The sequence below is a fragment of the Arachis hypogaea genome, chromosome 18, assembly GCF_003086295.3.
Source record: "Arachis hypogaea cultivar Tifrunner chromosome 18, arahy.Tifrunner.gnm2.J5K5, whole genome shotgun sequence".
NCBI classification, from domain to species: domain Eukaryota; kingdom Viridiplantae; phylum Streptophyta; class Magnoliopsida; order Fabales; family Fabaceae; genus Arachis; species Arachis hypogaea.
In genome coordinates, this window is record NC_092053.1 from 108,051,703 (window position 1) to 108,057,617 (window position 5,915).

Here is a 5,915-nt window from a genome sequence, read left to right on the forward strand (position 1 = left end):
TGAAGCCTATCTGGCTGTAAAGCCATACCCAAACTGCTTTGGGATTGGCCTTCAACTAATCACCTCAGTGGAGCCATGCCCAATCCTTCTGGATAGGGTATGTCAGGCGTGTCATGTCTGAGTTACATACTAAAGCTTGGCTGGCTATTAAGCCATGCCTGACCCTTTGATTGGAGCTTTAGAGCATAAGATTCCTGGAATTCATATTAAAGATTTTGAAATCCTTATTTATGTTTTTCAAATAATTTTCGAAAAAAAATACAAAAAAATTAGAAAATCATAAAATTCAAAAATATTTTTTGTGTTCTTGTTTGAGTCTTGAGTCATGTTATAAGTTTGGTGTCAATTGCATGTGCATCTTGCATTTTTCGAAAATAATCATGCATTCATAGTGTTCTTCATGATCTTCAAGTTGTTCTTGGTAAGTCTCCTTGTTTGATCTTGATGTTTTCTTGTTTTGTGTTGTATGGTGTTTTTCACGTGCATTTTTGCATTCATAGAGTCTAAACATAAAAGATTTCTAAGTTTGGTGTCTTCCATGTTTTCTTTGCATCAAAAATTTTTCAAAAACAAGTCTTGATGTTCATCTTGACATTCAAAGTGTTCTTGGTGTTCATCTTGACATTCATAGTGTTCTTGCATGCATTCTCTGTTTTGATTCAAAAATAAAAGAGAAAAACATGAAAATGATGTTTTAATTTTTTTCTCTCTCATCATAAAAAATTCAAAAATCAAAAAAATATCTTTCCCTTTTTCTCTCATCAAATTCGAAAATTGGATTGACTTTTTCAAAAATTTTTAAAATCTAATTGTTTCTTATGAGTCAAATCAAATTTTCAATTTGAAAATCTTATCTTTTTCAAAATCTTTTTCAAAAATCAAATCTTTTTCAAATTTCTTAGTTATTTTCGAAAATTCCAAAAATATTTTTCAAAAATCTTTTTCTTAATTTTATCTCATAATTTTCGAAAATAACATCATCAATTAATGTTTTGATTCAAAAATTTCAAGTTTGTTACTTGCTTGTTAAGAAAGATTCAAACTTTGAGTTCTAGAATCATATCTTGTGATTTCTTGTGAATCAAGTCATTAATTGTGATTTTAAAATTCAAATCTTTTTCAAAAACTAACTTCTATCATATCTTTTCAAAAATATCTTCTTATCCCATCTTTTTCTAACTTCCTAACTTCTTATCTTTTCAAATTTGTTTCAACTAACTAACTAACTTTTTGTTTGTTTCTTATCTTTTTCAAAACCACCTAACTAACTCTCTCTCTCTAATTTTCGAAAATATCTCCCTCTTTTTCAAAATTTATTTTTAATTAAACTAATTATTTTATTTTTTATTTGAATTTTCGAAAAACTACTAACCCTTTTCAAAATTATTTTTTGAAAATTACTAACTCTTTTTCAAAAAATTATTTTCGAAAATCCTCTCCTTCTCTCATCTTATTCTATTTATTTATTCATCTACTAACATCTCTTCCTCCTCACATCACTCACCAAATTCGAACCCCCTCTTCTATTTGTGTTCGAATTTTTTCTTCTTTTTCTACTAACAATAAGGAACCTCTTTACTGTGACATAGAGGATTCCTCTTCTTTTCTTTTTCTCTTCTCTTTCTTATGAGCAGGGACAGAGAAAAAGGCATTCTTGTTGAAGCTGATCCAGAACCTGAAAGGACTCTGAAGAGGAAACTAAGAGAAGCTAAATTACAACAATCCAGAGACAACCTTATTGAAAATTTCGAACAAGTAAAGGAGATGGCAGCCGAACCTAACAACAATAATGCAAGGAGAATGCTTGGTGACTTTACTGCACCTAATTCCAATTTACATGGAAGAAGCATCTCCATTCCTGCCATTGGAGCAAACAACTTTGAGCTGAAACCTCAGCAAGTTTCTCTGATGCAGCAGAACTGCAAGTTTCATGGACTTCCATCTGAAGATCCTTTTCAGTTCTTAACTGAATTCTTGCAGATATGTGATACTATTAAGACTAATGGAGTAGATCCTGAAGTCTACAGGCTCATGCTTTTCCCTTTTGCTGTAAGAGACAGAGCTAGAGTGTGGTTGGACTCTCAACCCAAAGACAGCCTGAACTCTTGGGATAAGCTGGTCACGGCTTTCTTAGCCAAGTTCTTTCCTCCTCAAAAGCTGAGCAAGCTTAGAGTGGATGTTCAAACCTTCAGACAGAAAGAAGGTGAATCCCTCTATGAAGCTTGGGAAAGATACAAGCAGCTGACCAAAAAGTGTCCTTCTGACATGCTTTCAGAATGGACCATCCTGGATATATTCTATGATGGTCTGTCTGAGTTATCAAAGATGTCATTGGATACTTCTGCAGGTGGATCCATTCACCTAAAGAAAACGCCTGTAGAAGCTCAAGAACTCATTGACATGGTTGCAAATAACCAGTTCATGTACACTTCTGAAAGGAATCCTGTGAATAATGGGACGCCTATGAAGAAGGGAGTTCTTGAAATTGATACTCTGAATGCCATATTGGCTCAGAATAAAATATTGACTCAGCAAGTCAATATGATTTCTCAGAGTCTGAATGGAGTGCAAGCTGCATCCAACAGTACTCAAGAGGCTTCTTATGAAGAAGAAGCTTATGATCCTGAAAACCCTGCAATAGCAGAGGTGAATTACATGGGTGAACCTTATGGAAACACCTATAATCCATCATGGAGAAATCATCCAAATCTCTCATGGAAGGATCAAAGGCCTCAACAAGGCTTTAATAATGGTGGAAGAAACAGGTTTAGCAATAGCAAGCCTTTTCCATCGTCTACTCAGCAACAGACAGAGAATTCTGAGCAGAATCCATCTAGCTTAGCAAACTTAGTCTCTGATCTATCCAAGGCCACTGTAAGTTTCATGAATGAAACAAGGTCTTCTATTAGAAATTTGGAAGCACAAGTGGGCCAGCTGAGTAAAAGAATCACTGAAATCCCTCCTAGTACTCTCCCAAGCAATACAGAAGAGAATCCAAAAGGAGAGTGTAAGGCCATTGACATAACCAAAATGGCCGAACCCAAAGAAGGAGAGGAGGACGTGAATCCCAAGGAGGGAGACCTCCTGGGACATCCAGTGATCAATAAGGAGTTTCCCTCTGAGGAACCAAAGGAATCTGAGACTCATCTAGAGACCATAGAGATTCCATTGAACCTCCTTATGCCATTCATGAGCTCTGATGAGTATTCCTCTTCTGAAGAGAATGAGGATGTTACTGAAGAGCAAGCTATCAAGTTCCTTGGTGCAATCATGAAGCTGAATGCCAAATTATTTGGTATTGAGACTTGGGAAGATGAACCTCCCTTGTTCACCAATGAACTAAGTGATCTGGATCAACTGACATTGCCTTAGAAGAAACAGGATACTGGAAAGTTCATAATACCTTGTACCATAGGCACCATGATCTTTAAGGCTTTGTGTGACCTTGGTTCAGGGATAAACCTCATGCCCCTCTCTGTAATAGAGAAACTGGGAATCTATGGGGTGTAAGCTGCTAAAATCTCATTAGAGATGGCAGACAATTCAAGAAAACAGGCTTATGGACAAGTAGAGGACGTGTTAGTAAAGGTTGAAGGCCTTTACATCCCTGCTGATTTCATAGTCCTGGATACTGGAAAGGAAGATGATGAATCCATCATCCTAGGAAGACCTTTCCTAGCCACAGCAAGAGCTGTGATTGATGTGGACAGAGGAGAATTGATCCTTCAATTAAATAAGGACAACCTTGTGTTTACAACTCAAGGATCTCTCTCTGCATCCATGGAGAGGAAGCATAAAGAGCTTCTCTCAAAGCAGAGTCAAACAAAGCCCCCACAGTCAAACTCTAAGTTTGGTGCTGGGAGGCCACAACCAAACTCGAAGTTTGGTGTTGAACTCCCATATCCAAACTCTAAGTTTGGTGTTGGAGAGTCTCAACAATGCTCTGAACATCTGTGAGGCTCCATGAGAGCCTACTGTTAAGCTATTGACATTAAAGAAGCGCTTGTTGGGAGGCAACCCAATTTTTATCTAACTATATTTTTCTTAGTTATATGTCTTTATAGGTTCATGATCATGTGGAGTCACAAAATAAATATAAAAATTGAAAACGGAATCAAAAACAGCAGAAGAAAAATCACACCCTAGAGGAAGCATCTGCCTGGCGTTCAACGCCAGAACAGAGCATGGTTCTGGTGCTGAACGCCCAAAATGGGCAGTATCTGGGCGCTGAACGCCCAAAATGGGCATCATCTGGGCGCTGAATGCCAGAATTGCACCCTGGAGAGGAGCTGGCGCTGAACGCCCAGAACAAGCATGGTTCTGGCGTTCAACGCCAGAAATGGGCAACAAATGGGCGTTGAACGCCCAAAATCGGCACCAACCTGGCGCTGAACGCCCAGAGTTGTGTGCAAGGGCATTTTACATGCCTAATTTGGTGCAAGGTTGTAAATCCTTGAACACCTCAGGATCTGTGGACCCCACAGGATCATCTCAGGATCTGTGGACCCCACAGGATCCCTACCTACCTCCACTCACTTCTTCTCACCTCTCTTTCACAAAATCCCATAAACACTCTTCTCCAAAACCTTTCACCAATCACCTCAATCTCTCTTCCCCATCACCTCTTCACCACTCACATCCATCCACTCTTCCCCATAAACCTACCTCATAAACTCCACCTACCTTCAAAATTCAAAATCCATTTCCCACCCAAACCCACCCTAAATGGCCGAACCTTTACCCCCCCCTCCCATCCCTATATATAACCCTCCATTCTTCCTCATTTTCACACAACACAACCCTCTCTTCTCTTCTTGGCCGAAACACAACCCCCTCTCCCTCTCCTCCATTTCTTCTTCTTCTTCATCTATTCTTGCTTCTCTTGCTCGAGGGTGAGAAAAATTCTAAGTTTGGTGTGGTAAAAGCATAAGCTTTTTGTTTTTCCATTACCATTGATGGCACCTAAGACCGGAGAATCCTCTAGAAAAGGAAAAGGGAAGACAAAAGCTTCCACCTCCGAGTCATGGGAGATGGAAAGGTTCATCTCCAAAGCCCATCAAGACCACTTCTATGATGTTGTGGCCAAGAAGAAGGTGATCCCCGAGGTCCCTTTCAAACTCAAAAGAAATGAGTATCCGGAGATCCGACATGAAATTCAAAGAAGAGGTTGGGAAGTTCTAACAAATCCCATCCAACAAGTCGGCATCCTAATGGTTCAAGAGTTCTATGCCAATGCATGGATCACCAAGAACCATGATCAAAGTAAGAACCCGGATCCAAAGAACTATGTTACAATGGTTCGGGGGAAATACTTAGATTTTAGTCCGGAGAATGTGAGGTTGGCGTTCAACTTGCCAAACATGGAAGAGAGCGCACGCCCCTACACAAGGAGAGTCAACTTTAATCAAAGGTTGGACCAAGTCCTTATGGACATATGTGTGGAAGGAGCTCAATGGAAGATTGACTCCAAAGGCAAGCCGGTTCAACTAAGAAGATTGGACCTCAAGCCTGTGGCTAGAGGATGGTTGGAATTCATCCAATGCTCCATCATCCCCACTAGCAACCGATCTGAAGTTACTGTGGATCGGGCCATCATGATTCATAGCATCATGATTGGAGAGGAAATAGAAGTTCATGAAGTTATCTCTAATGAACTCTACAAAATAGCCGAAAAGTCATCCCCCATGGCAAGGCTAGCTTTTCCTCATCTTATTTGCCATCTATGTTACTCAGCTGGAGCTTTCATAGAAGGAGACATTCCCATTAAGGAAGAGAAGCCCATCACTAAGAAAAAGATGGAGCAAGCAAGAGAGCCCATTCATGGAGCTCAAGAGGCGTATGAAGCTCATCACCATGAGATCCCTGAGATACCTCAGGGGATGCATTTCCCTCCACAAAACTATTGGGAGCAAATC

General features: G+C 39.4%; 1 non-coding gene across 1 annotated transcript; it reads right to left on the reverse strand.

Moving 5' to 3' along the window:
* Positions 1–2,163: 2,163 nt before the first annotated feature.
* LOC112774319 (small nucleolar RNA R71) lies at positions 2,164–2,271 on the reverse strand. Its single transcript, XR_003188813.1, has one exon. It is a non-coding gene; the product is annotated as a small nucleolar RNA R71 (small nucleolar RNA).
* Positions 2,272–5,915: the final 3,644 nt, after the last annotated feature.